Below are 12,766 nucleotides of genomic sequence, written 5' to 3'. Positions count from 1 at the left end.
GAAAGCACATGTTTACTTCAGCGACTTTTGCACTTAGGTCACTGAATTATCTTACGCATTTCACTAGATTGCAGAGAGATCTCCAAAAAGAGCTAAGAGATGCTCTACAGGGTTCAGTAGCTGCGGGGGTCTCAGAGAAAATATCCTCACAGGCTCTCTACCCTCAATTCCCTAACAAACACGTCCATGCATCTGCTTTCGTATGCAGCTGATGGAGCAAGCAGAGCAGCAGGTACAGGAATTGCTCTTAGGAGAGATTCCTGGATACACTTATGTCCCTTTGCTGAGCCCTTTAAGTCACCCTTTATCAACACCCTTTTCGATGGCTTGACCCTTTTTGGACTCAAAGTGAAAGAAACGCTTACCAGGAGTAAACAAGATGAAAAGACTCTGTCTGCCATCAGAGTACATTTTTCCACACCTACCAGACCTTACCCCAAAGATCAGAAAGGAGGAAAGATGTGGTTCTGTAAAACTGAAGGAGTCTTTCAGGAAACTTGTGGTGAACCCCCCCCCCTCCAGAGGCAGAGGAGGAGACAATAATGGAAGATGCCACCCACACAGCAGAGGGGAGTCCACAGAACCCGGGTGACAGAGATTAGTACTTTGGGAAGCCCTATCAACGCTCCTGAGAGGAGGCCCGCCTGTCCATCTCTGGAGGCAGTCAGGGGATGCTTATCTTTGTACCCAGATGCCTGGCAAAAAATAACAAATGATAGCTGAGTACAAAGCATCATGTCCAGAGGTTAGTCTATTCCCTTTTCCACCCTACCTCCCTCAATAAGAAAAATCCCGAACGTTCCATCCAGTCACAGGGAACAAGCAACCATAGAAATTCAAAGGTTGCTACAAAAAAAGAGTCATCCAGCTGGTCCCCACACACCAGATAGGATCCAGAACTTTCTCAAGCTTCTTTTTAGTTCCAAAGAAAACAGGGGATTGGAGGCCCATTTTGGATCTTAGCAGATTAAACAAATCTGCAAAGAAAACAAAAGTTCCGGATGGTTACACTGCAGTCGATACTTCCTTTTCTAGAAAAAGACAATTGGATGTGCTCGATAGATCTTCAGGATGCGTACCACCACTTAAAAATGGACAGACCATCCTGAGATCACCTGTACTTTCGGCTGGGGCCCGTCACTATAAATTTGGTAGCACTGCCCTTTGGTCTCACAACAGCCCCCAGAGTGTTCACTAAATTCATGACAGTAGGCACGGCTCACCTGAGACGTTTGGGATTCAAGGTATTTCCATACTTAGACAACTAGCTCCTAACCGCCACACTCAGGCATCAGCTCATTCAAGCAAGGGACACTACTATGAATCTATGTTGTCAGTTGGGGATTACAATAAATGTGGTAAAATCTGCCTTATTGCCATCACAACATAACATTTTTGTAGGAGCAGATCTGGACAACACCACAATGACCTTAAAACTTCTGTCAGAAAGAGTTTTTGCTCTTCGGCAACAGGTTCTAGCCCTTTTCTCGAAAGAAAAAGCCCCAGCTTCCACAGTTCTCAAATTGCTGGGTACAAGGGCAGCAGCAATAATTGCAATTCCACTGGGTCGGATGCATATGCAGATACTACAATGGCTCCTTTTCATGCAATGGTCCTTTCAGGAACTCAATGTCACATCAGATTATAATCACAAATTCATGCAAGAAGGAACTTCAGTGGTGGCTGACATTGCATTGTGTAACAACAGGACGTCCCTTTGTTCTACCCAACCCAATTGCCATAGTGACAACAGACACTTCCCTGATAGGGTGGGGGGGCATTATCAGGGAAGAACAGCTCAAGGCACATGGAAAGAACACAAGGCTCACCTGCATATCAGTGTCCTAGAGATGAAAATGGTACTTCTAGCATTGCAGTCCTTTCCAGACTGTCTTCCTCTGGGGACCATTGCTATCCAGACAGACAACATGTCAGTAGTCTGGTACATAAACAAACAAGGAGGAACCAAATCTTACCCCCTATGTCGAGAGGCCTTGAAGAGTATGGCAATGGGCGAACTCCACCCAGCACTTTTTGATAGCAACGCACATCCCTGGGAAGTCTAACGTGATAGCAGACAAGCTGAACAGGGCAATTCTATTGCCTCATGAGTGGTCCCTAAAGAACGAAGTGGTGGAAGACATATTCCACATATGGGGTCAGCTTTGCTGTGATCTCTTTGCCACACCCACAAACACAAAATGCAGCAGCTACTTTGCCCTAATCCCCCCGCCGGGGGGAAACCCAAGGGATACACTTGTACACGATTGGCCCCCAGGTTTCCTTTATGCTTTTCCACCATTACCTTTGACACCCAAAGTTTTACAGAAAGCCAGTGCTCTGGGAAGGACCATAATTCTGATAGCCCCCTATTGGCCTCGCCAGATTTGGTTCCACTTTCTTTGGCCTCATCTTTTGGAAGAACCTTGTATCCTGGACCCAGTTCCAGACCTCCTGATTCACTCATTGGAGGCTATTCATCCATCTCTTCGGTCCCTCAAATTGCCAGCTTGGCTGCTCCAATTTCAAACATAGCCAAGCTTCAGAATCTTTCAGCTGCAGTGCAGCATTTATTGACATCCTGTCACAAATCATCCACTAGAAAACTATATCTCAGCAAATGGAAAAGATTTTCAATATGGGCATTACAAAATCACATTTATCCTTATTTAGTTCCAATATCTTCTAGTTTGGAATTTTTGACAAAACTATTCAATGAGGGACCAGCTCCCGCAACTATTCAAGTTCATTTAGCTGCAATCTCTAACTTCCATCTTGGTGAGGAAGAGTCTAATATCATGTCTTATAGATTCTTGAAGGCTTTTCTTAAAGGCACTATACATTTAAGACCACCTACCAAATCTCCTTTTTCTCCATGGAATCTAAATTCTATCATGAATAATTCTACCACCTTTTGAACCAGCCTCTTCATGTGACCTAAAGTATATTACATGGAAAACCATCTTTCTAGTAGCCATTACTTCTGCTCGGAGGGTTTCAGAGTTACAGGTCTTGTCCAAAAATCCCCCTTAAATGATTTTTCATAATGATAGAGTGTCTTTCTGGACAAATCCCTCATTTTTACCGAAGGTATGCTCAGAAACAAATCACAATCAGTCTATAGAATTGCCTGTAGTCTTCCCCAAATGTGGCAGTAAGGCAGAGTATATGCTGCACAAGCTTGATGTTCACAGACAGCTATGCTTCTTTTTGGACAGGACCAAGGATTTCAGGAAAATGGATCAAATCTTTGTTTCCTTCTTAGACTCCAAGAAGTGTGCTCCTGTTGTTAAAACCACATTATCAAAATGGTTATCACTGTATTTCCTTCACTTACAGTTCAGTGAATTCACCATTAGTAGACAAAGTAAAGGCCCACTCAATTACAGGTGTATCACTTCCCCAGCCTTTTCTGCCAAATTACCAATAGATACAATTTGTGCAGCAGCTACTTGATCAAGGCCTCATACCTTATTCACTCATTACAAAGTGGATAGGGCCTCCAGGGACAGGGCTTCCTCTGGTTCCACTGTCCTGAAGAATATACTCCCATGAGCCACCTGAGAAAGATGGTGCTTGGGATGCTAACCCATCAGTAAGAATGAAGGCGAGATAGGACAGCTTCACCTAAAGAAGTTATGTACTCACCATAACTTTCCATGTGAGTTGTTCATCTTGCCTTCATTCTTATGTCCCACCCTCCAACCTCCACCAGGCTTCTTGAGGACCGAGAATTGAGGCATGGTATGACTGTATTTGACCTTTATCTAGTGTTTTTCCTTGCTATTGATATAGTAGGAGTTGGCTTATATCTTTATTGGCAGTAAACAAGATCTGAGGGAAGCACCAGTCTGTCATGGGATAGAGATTAGGCCACGAGCTGGTTGAAGACCTCGAGCTTTTGTATTTGGCTGAGTCAGAGCCAAGGATCGGCTCCGAACCCATCAGTAAGAATGAAAGCGAGATGAACAACTCACATGGAATGTTATGGTGAGTACATAACTTCTTTTGTTCCCTGTGGCACCTGGTAACTTAAGACATGCAAGTTCTGAGAATCTTTTAAAGTAGCTAAAACTAGCAGTGGAATTCCTCCCCTTCTTTCAAAGGGATCCCTCTTCATCCATCCAATCAAACCCTCTTGTTTCCTCCTGTTCTGAATCAAATGTTGCCTCAAGAGGTAGTAGAACCTGTCCCTCCAGATCAAATAAATAAAGAAAGGATTTTAATTAAGAATACTTATGGTGCTAAAGAAGAAGAAGCAACATGGAGACCTGTCCTGGACCCTCTCCCCCAAAACATTTACTTCAAGATTCCAAAATTCAAAATGCTATGCTACAGATCCTGTTACCTTTCTTTCATTTTTCCAGTTTTCTAGATTTAAAATATGCTTATCATCATGTACCAGTTTTCAAAGACTTCTGGAGCTTTTAAAAATTTTCTGTGTCTGGTTTACAAAATGTAAACCAGACACAGAAAATTTTTATCAGTTTTCTTCTTTACCCTTTGTGTTGTCAGCAGCTCCAAGAATGTTTACAAAATTAATAGCACCGGTAATAGCTCATTGCAGGTTACTGGACATCCACATCTTTCCATACATAGACAACTTCCTTATATATGCTAACTCCTTCAGAAGCTATCAAGAATTTCTTTCTTGGATAAAATACCCTTTCTCGATTTAGAATTTCATGTGAACCTTGAGAAATCCTCTCTCATTCTTTCTCATAGGATAGTATTTCTAGGATATCTCCCAAAGACATCTCTAATGATAGCCTTTTCTTTCATCAGGACAAAGAAGAATTATACAGGGAACAGTTTCTGACGTTTTCCAGCAAGACTCAGAAATTGTCAAGGAATAACTCAGGATTCAAAGTCACATGGCATCTACAATTTTCGTGATTCCTTAATCTAGACTTCACATGAAAGAATTTCAGTAGTTCATCAAATTGATTTGGACCTAACACCAGTGCACTCTATCCTTTCAAATCCCAGTGCTCTCTTTTCCCTTTATAATCCTTACTTATTCTATAACCACAGATACCTTGGATTTTGCTTCAGAAGCTGTATTCAACAGAGTGAAAGTCCATGGTCTTTGGAGCAGGCAAATTATAGCAGTAATAAATACCCTAAAATCTCTAAACCATCAGTGGTCTTCAGGACCTCTGCTAGTTATGACAGACAGCACCACAGTAGTACATAAATGAACAAACAAACATGGAGGAATCAGTTCATATCCTCTTTCCAGACTAGCTATAGTAGCTGGAGACCTAACAACCTTGCACAATCTTTCACTTCATGCTAAGTGCTTTCCTGCAGAACAAGTAATGTTAAGTTGTCAATCTCGCCTTCATTCTTGCTGGATGGGTTCGGAGCCGAACCTTGGCTCCGACTCGGCCTAATAATAAAGCTCGAGAGCTATTTTTACTGGCTCGAGGCTATGCTATGTCCCATAATGGTAGGCATCATATACCCAGATCTCGTTTGCCGCTTCAGCTATGAGGTTGCGTTTTCACCGGCTCCAGGTCGTATTTAAGATTTTTTATATTTATAGTTAGTTTTTGATAGATATTTTTCCTTGAGATCTTTTCTAGTAGTGTTAGTAGTCTCTCGACTAGTCTTCCCTCCCTTTATTAATAGTTTTCCTTACTCTTCTCCACCCTTAAGGTGGTTAGGCCTTTATCCCCCCTTTACAGTGGTTGTACAGGTTCCATTCGGAGTGTGTGTGTGTGTATAATTTTGTTTTGTTTTACTGTAGTAAACTTAATTTTTCTTTGAGAGTGTCTTTTCAAGTGTTGTGTGCGTGTTTCTTGCATCTGGTATACTTGTCTAGACTTTTTTGTCCCATTCCTGTGGTATCATGTCTAAGGATACCAAGATATCGGGATTCAAGAAGTGTGACTCGTGCTGTCAGAAGATGTCTCTGACAGATGGTCACACTTCTTGTGTGTATTGTTTCGGCCCTCTGTACCTGCAGGACTCTTGTTCCATCTGTCATGCTTTTAGCCCAAGAGTCCTGCAGGAACACAGAAATAAGCTCATCCTAAGGGGCTTATTAAAGCCCGAAGGTTCTCCTACCAAGCCTCTTTCAGGAAAACCTTCTAAGCCCGCCAAACCGTCGGCTCCAAGTCCAGAGCCGGCGCCGAGAGAACCTTCTTCTGCCTCGTCGGTTCCGGCTGGAACCGATACATCGAGGCCTCAGCCAGCTCCGATCTTGGTGTCGGAGCCATCTCCAAGCCGAAAGCGTTCCCGATCTCCTTCATTGGAGTCGGTCAGGTTAGCTCCGAAGTCCCCTTTGCTGTCGGAATGGAGCCATAGGTCTCACTCCTCTAGATCTTCCAGGCTTTCGGACCATGACCTCGAGAGGGTAGTCAGTAGGCTTTTGAAGTCGTAGGCGCTCACCCAGTTATTGCATAGCCCGTCTCAACAGACAGCGGCTTCCTCAACGCCTGCTCCAGTTCCTCCTCCGACTATTCCTTCGAGCTCAGAGCTGGAGGCCATTGGGGTTGGTACCGTGGGGGCGTCGGGACTGATTCCACCCTTATTGGTTCCTTCGTCGGCTCTGATCCCTTCATTGGCTCCGTCCTTGGAGGGATCCGGGCACCGGGATTCCCTTGTCGGTTCCGAGGGGGCGAGTGGCATCAGACCCTTGTCCAACCCCATTCTCCCTCTCGGAGCTTTGGTGCAGGTGAGTTCGGCCCCGACATCGGCCTCGGAGCCGTCCCTCTCGGTGCCAGGAGGAGCTCTCATCTCTTTGGAGCTGGGTCCCTCTTCTCTGCCTGATAGGGGCACCTTTGAGGTCATGAGGAGCGTGCTGGCTCCTATACCGGTGCCACGGTCGGCCCCATCACCGCCTCCTTCCATGGTGCCTGCTTCGGCCTCTGCCTACCCTCCCAAACCCAAGCGTGGAGAACCAATGCCCCAGGTCGCCCCATTGGGTGTATCCTCCTCTTCTGAGGCCTCCCCTGATCCTGCGAGGGAGCCCCCTTGGAAAAGGACATGCAAGAGGAAGCATGTGGACTCTCCGGAGTCAGTGACATCTGACACCGACCTGGATGATTTAAAAGGGTCCCCAAGGTCCCCCTCTGAGGATGTCTCATTTTCTGACATCCTAGAGATCCTTAAATAGAGGGGGAACTGGTCTGCCCTCAACCCTTCCGAGGACGAGTCGGTGTACCTGGATGCGATCGGTTCTCGCCCTTCCACCTCCTGGGTGTCCCCGCCTTTCGACCCACTCATGGAGGTGGTGGCTCGGAAGGTGTGGACGGCTCTGGATACTATGGAACCAACTCCCCGGAGGCCAACAAAATTTATTACAGCCCTTTCAGACAAGCAGTTTCTCACTAAGGGCATCCCCGTTGATGCCATGGTGGTGGCGGCGGCCACTTAGAAGGAGTTGGCTGACCCTTCAGTTCCTGTCCATCCTCCTAATAAGGAATCTAGGACTATGGATAGGTACGGCAAGCGGATGTTTTCTTCAGCGACCTTTGCCATGCGTTCGCTGAATTATTTGTGCCATTTCACCCGTCTTCAGAGACCTTCTCAAAGAACTAGGTGATACTTTACAGGACCCATCAGCTGCGGGGTCTCAGGAAAAGATCAACTCCCAGCTGGGGACCCTGAACTCTATTGTAAACTCTTCCATGCGGCTCATTTCCTATGCCGCCAATGGAGCGAGTAGGGCTGCAGGCACGGGCGTTGCTCTAAGGAGAAATGCCTGGATGCGGCTTTGCAACTTTGCTGACCCCTTTAAGGCATCCTTCACTAACACCCCCTTTGACGGTTCTGCCTTGTTTGGACCTCAAGTGAAGGATACAGTGACCAGGTGCGAGCAGGAAGGCAAGACTCTCTCTGCCGTGGGAATCCGTTTTTCCACTCTTTCTAGACCATACCCTAAGGGTCAAAAGAGTGCAAAAATGTGGTTCCGCAAACCTCAGGGAGTACTGCCTGACACACATGGTGAGCTTCCCTCCAGAGGCAGATTTGGGAACAATAACAGGCATCGCCCTAGGGGCAGGGGGGGTCCGCAAAATCAGGGTAGCAGAGAATCTTTCTCTGACAAACCCTTCCAGCACCCCAGAGGGGCTGCCCGACTGTCCGCCTTCGGAGGCAGTCGGGGGAAGACTATCACTGTACCCAGAAGCCTGGCATTCCCTCACGCAAGACAAATGGGTGCAGTCGATCATATCCGAGGGTTACAGAATTCCCTTTATTCACACCCCACATCAGCCAAAAGGGCCCCTTCCAGACGTTCCACCCAGTCTGAGAGATCAAGCAGCGCTAGAAATTTCAAAGCTGCTAAGAAAAAGGGCCATCCAGCCAGTCCCAGCAGACCAGCAATTATCCGGAATCTACTCCAAGTTCTTTTTGGTACCAAAAATGACAGGGGATTGGAGACCTATTTTGGATCTCAGCAGGGTGAACAAGTCGGTTCAAAGAACGAAGTTCCGGATGGTCACGCTACAGTCCATTCTACCCTTTCTGGGTCAGGACAATTGGATGTGCTCTATAGATCTTCAGGATGCGTACTACCATATCAAGATGAACAGGCGCTCCAGAAGGTTTCTCCGCTTCCGGCTGGGAGCCAGTCACTACCAATTCAGAGCCCTGCCCTTTGGCCTCACCAGAGCCCCCAGGGTGTTTACCAAATGCATGGCAGTGGTTGTGGCTCACCTGAGATGACAAGGATTCCAGGTGTTTCCATATTTAGACGACTGGCTCCTTACTGCCACCACCAGGCACCAACTACTCCAATCCAGAGATTATGCTGTACAAACGTGCAACGCGCTAGGTATCTCTATAAATTTCAAAAAGTCTGCATTGTCGCCTTGTCAGTATATTACCTTCATAGGCGCCATTTTAAACACAGTGGAGCTCTCAGCAAAACTACCTACACAAAGAGTTTCAGACATTTGCAACCATGTTCAGATCCTATTACAGGAGAGCAGAGTCCAAGCCAGATTTGTACTAAAAACACTTGGTCTCATGGCAGCAGCAATCACCTTACTCCCCCTAGCACATTTTCATATGCGGATCCTGCAGTGGATGCTATTTTCCCAGTGGTCCTTTCAGCAGCTCCCCATGTCACACACCATTCTAATCACTCAGTCATGCAAAAGACACCTTTCTTGGTGGACGGTCTCCCCTCAGGTACTCCAGGGCAGACCTGTGGTCCTTCCTCCTCCTGTTGCCACTGTGACAATGGATGCCTCCCAGATCGGGTGGGGGGGGGCATTTTCAGGGCAGGACAGTCCAGGGCACATGGCAACACTTAGAATGCCACTTGCACATAAATGTCTTGGAAATGAGAGCGGTACTTTTAGCATTGCAGGCCCTTCAGGACTCTCTACCCACCGGGACTGTTGCAATTCAAACAGACAATATGTCTGTAGTGTGGTACATCAACAAGCAGGGCAGAACCAGATCCTACCCCCTATGTCGAAAAGCACTCAGACTTTGGCAATGGGTGATCTTTTCTCAATGGTTTCTGGTAGCAACGCATATTCCCGGGAAGTCCAGCGTCATAGCGGACAGACTGAGCAGAGCCATTCTCATGCTTCACGAGTGGTCTCTCAACCAGATAGTAGTGGAAAGAATTTTCAGAAGGTGGGGTCAGCCTTGCTGCGACCTTTTTGCAACACCTCTAAACAGCAAGTGCCCAGACTTCTTCACCCTCTTCCCTCTCCCAGGTCTACCCCCCAGGGACGCTCTAGTTCACGATTGGCCCCGGGGTCTTCTGTATGCATTCCCCCCCTTTCCCTTGATTACTCAATTAGTCCAGAAAGCGACTGCCTTGAGAGCCAGGATGATCCTCATTGCCCTTACTGGCCTCGACAAATTTGGTTTCCATTCCTGCAACACCATCTACTGGAGCAGCCCTGGCATCTGGACCCAGTGCCAGATCTTCTGACCCATCAGTCGGGTGGGCTGCATCAGTCCCTTCGATCTCTCAACCTCACAGCTTGGTTGCTCCACTTCCAACCCTAGCCAGGCTTCCCCTTATCTCTCAACCTGTTTGCGATATCATCCTCGCTTCTCAAAAGTCTTTTACCAGAAAGACTTATGCTAGCAAATGGAAGCATTTCTATGGGCAGGGGAAAAACACGTGGACCCCTTTACGGCTCCTGTCCAGACAGTTCTAGAGTTTCTAGCAGAACTTTTTCGATTGGGCTCCTTCTCAGCTACCATCAGAGTTCAACTGGCAGCTATTGCAAATTTCCACGTTGGCTTGTCAGAGACCAGTATCATGACCCACAAACTTTGCAAAGCCTTTTTAAAAGGAACCCTTTTACTTAGGCCCCCAGTTAAGGACTCTCCCCCACTGTGGGACTTAAATTTGGTACTGTCTTCTTTAATTCTTCCTCCCTTTGAGCCGGCGGCTTCTTGTTCGTTGAAGTTGCTCTCATGGAAAACACTCTTCTTAGTAGCCATCATCTCAGCAAGACAGGTCTCGGAACTTCAAGCCCTTTGCGTTTGCCCTCCTTATCTTATTTTTCACAAAGACAGAATGTCACTTAGGACTAATCCATCTTTTTTACCCAAAATAATCTCAGAGAAAAATCTGAATCAGACCATAAATCTTCCAGTCTTCTTCCCAAATTATACCGATAGAGCTGAACAAAAGTTACATTGTTTGGACGTTCACCATCAGTTACGCTTCTACCTGGATAGAACTAAGTAGATGAGAAAATTAAACCAGCTCTTTCTGTCTTATGTGGAAGGGAAGCAAGGCCAACCAGTCTCTAAGGTAACCTTGTCCAGGTGGTTGTCCTGTCTTATCATGTTGGTCTACCAATTGAGGAAAAAGGAACTTCCTACTAAGCCTAGAGCCCACTCAACCAGAGCTTTAGCTTCTTCAATAGCCTTTCAGGCAAGATTGCCGATGGATTCCATTTGCGCAGTGGCCACTTGGGCCTCACCTCATACCTTCATTTCTCATTACAAGCTCGATATGGCCTCCAGAAGTCGGGCTGATTTTGGTTCCACTGTACTCAAGAGTTTGTTCCATTGAGCCACCCAGGACTTAGGTGCTAGGGATGCTGTCCCATCCAGCAAGAATGAAGGCGAGTTTGACAACTTAACATTGAGAAGTTATGTACTTACCATAACGTTCCATGTTAGTTGTCTTCTCGCCTTCTTTCTTGCGAACCACCCCCCATCCCCCTAGCCTGGGAAGATCTAGAGTACCTTGTGAGAGTTATTGCCACCTCAGTTATATTCCCAGCTAGCTCCCTTGCCCCTTTTTTTTTGCTAGCTCTTCTAGAGGGTTTTATATATATATATATATATATATATATATATATATATATATATTTGTATCTATGATTAGGTGGATTATTCTCTGTTGTGGTGGGACTTATATGTCCATAGTGTTAGCTATTAAATGAGATCTGGGTTTATGATGCCTAGCATTATGGGACATAGCATAGCCTCGAGCCGGTAAAAATAGCTCTCGAGCTTTAGTATTAGGCCGAGTCGGAGCCGAGGTTCGGCTCCGAACCCATCCAGCAAGAAAGAAGGCGAGAAGAAGACAACTAACATGGAACGTTATGGTAAGTACATAACTTCTCATTATTGCATACAAGCTGAGCAGGATTCTGGTGAATGGTAACTGAATCTGAGTGTCTTCCAGGAACTGATGCCACTGTGGGGAACATCTCAAATAGAGCTGTTTACCTCCATTCACAACAGACGGTCAAATAAATTCTGCTCCAAGTTTCCTTGCAAACAGGTCTGGAAGACCATTGCCTTCTCATTCCCAGGGTCAGGGATGTTCCCATACGCCTTTCTCCATTGGTAACCAGGGTTATTTTAAAGATTTAGAAAAACTCACTAATGATAATTCTGGTGACTACCTTTTGGCCAAGGCAACAATGGATGTCCAATATTCCTTTTGCCTCAGTAGCATTTTGGATTATTTGCCAAGGCAACCTAGGACTGTGGATACTTTGCAGTGCTGACATAGCATATTAAAGTACTATTTACCATGTGTCTTTTTATTTTTACATGCCTTTGCTGCTTAGTTCCCCTGAGAAAGAGGAACCATTTTCGGGTTGACCACGGAATAAACTGTCAGTCCCATGGTTGGTCCTTTTTCCAGCCACAAAAACAAAAATATTTAAGCAAACAGCCACCTTTTCCAGCATGGCAGACTAGCAATTTGCCTCAGCCACGGCTGGATGACTCTCCTGTGGCCATTTGTTGTACCTCAGATCACTCATCCTTTACCCAGACTCCCTCTGGTATAATATCTGCAGCCACTATGGACCAGTGCTTAGCCATGTACTCTCTGGCTGGTGGGGGTCCCCTCAGTGGGCAAGAGAGAGCCACTCTTGTTGATCCTTGGTCAGAATGTTATGCCCATCCATAGGGAAGTTGCCACTGCCAGTATTAATACTGTTAACCCCATTTATCCTGTCCAATAGAAGCAGAAAACTGAGCATGCATCTTCTCCTCTTCAAATTTCCTTAGACATGAGTAGTTTTCTGAGTCTGGCTCCTGGTTTAATTTGAGCTATTGATCTTTCTTGTAGGGTAGTTTCTGGTAAAAGAAAGAGGAATACTTCTTTTCCTGAAGAGATTCAAGATTCTGAATCTGGACCGGAGAATGAAGGGACAGATACAGGATTCTCTCCTCAAATTTCTAATTCATGCTCAGAGGAAACCTTAGTTTCTGATTTTCCCTGTGGGTTTTCTCGTTCTCTGAGACTATTTCTAGAATGTGTCAGTGTTTTCAGTGAGTGTTCTCAGCCCCTCAAAAACTACAATGACCT

At 45.9% G+C, this 12,766-nt stretch overlaps 1 protein-coding gene across 1 annotated transcript in view; it reads left to right on the top strand.

Moving 5' to 3' along the window:
* SPEF2 (sperm flagellar 2) overlaps positions 1 to 12,766 on the top strand; it is a 2,540,087-nt gene that overhangs the window by 384,482 nt on the left and 2,142,839 nt on the right. The window lies entirely within an intron of this gene.

The sequence above is a fragment of the Protopterus annectens genome, chromosome 1.part0 (assembly GCF_019279795.1).
Source record: "Protopterus annectens isolate FY-2018-M chromosome 1.part0, PAN1.0, whole genome shotgun sequence".
NCBI lineage: Eukaryota > Metazoa > Chordata > Ceratodontiformes > Protopteridae > Protopterus > Protopterus annectens.
This window is presented reverse-complemented; position numbering and strand designations above follow the sequence as displayed.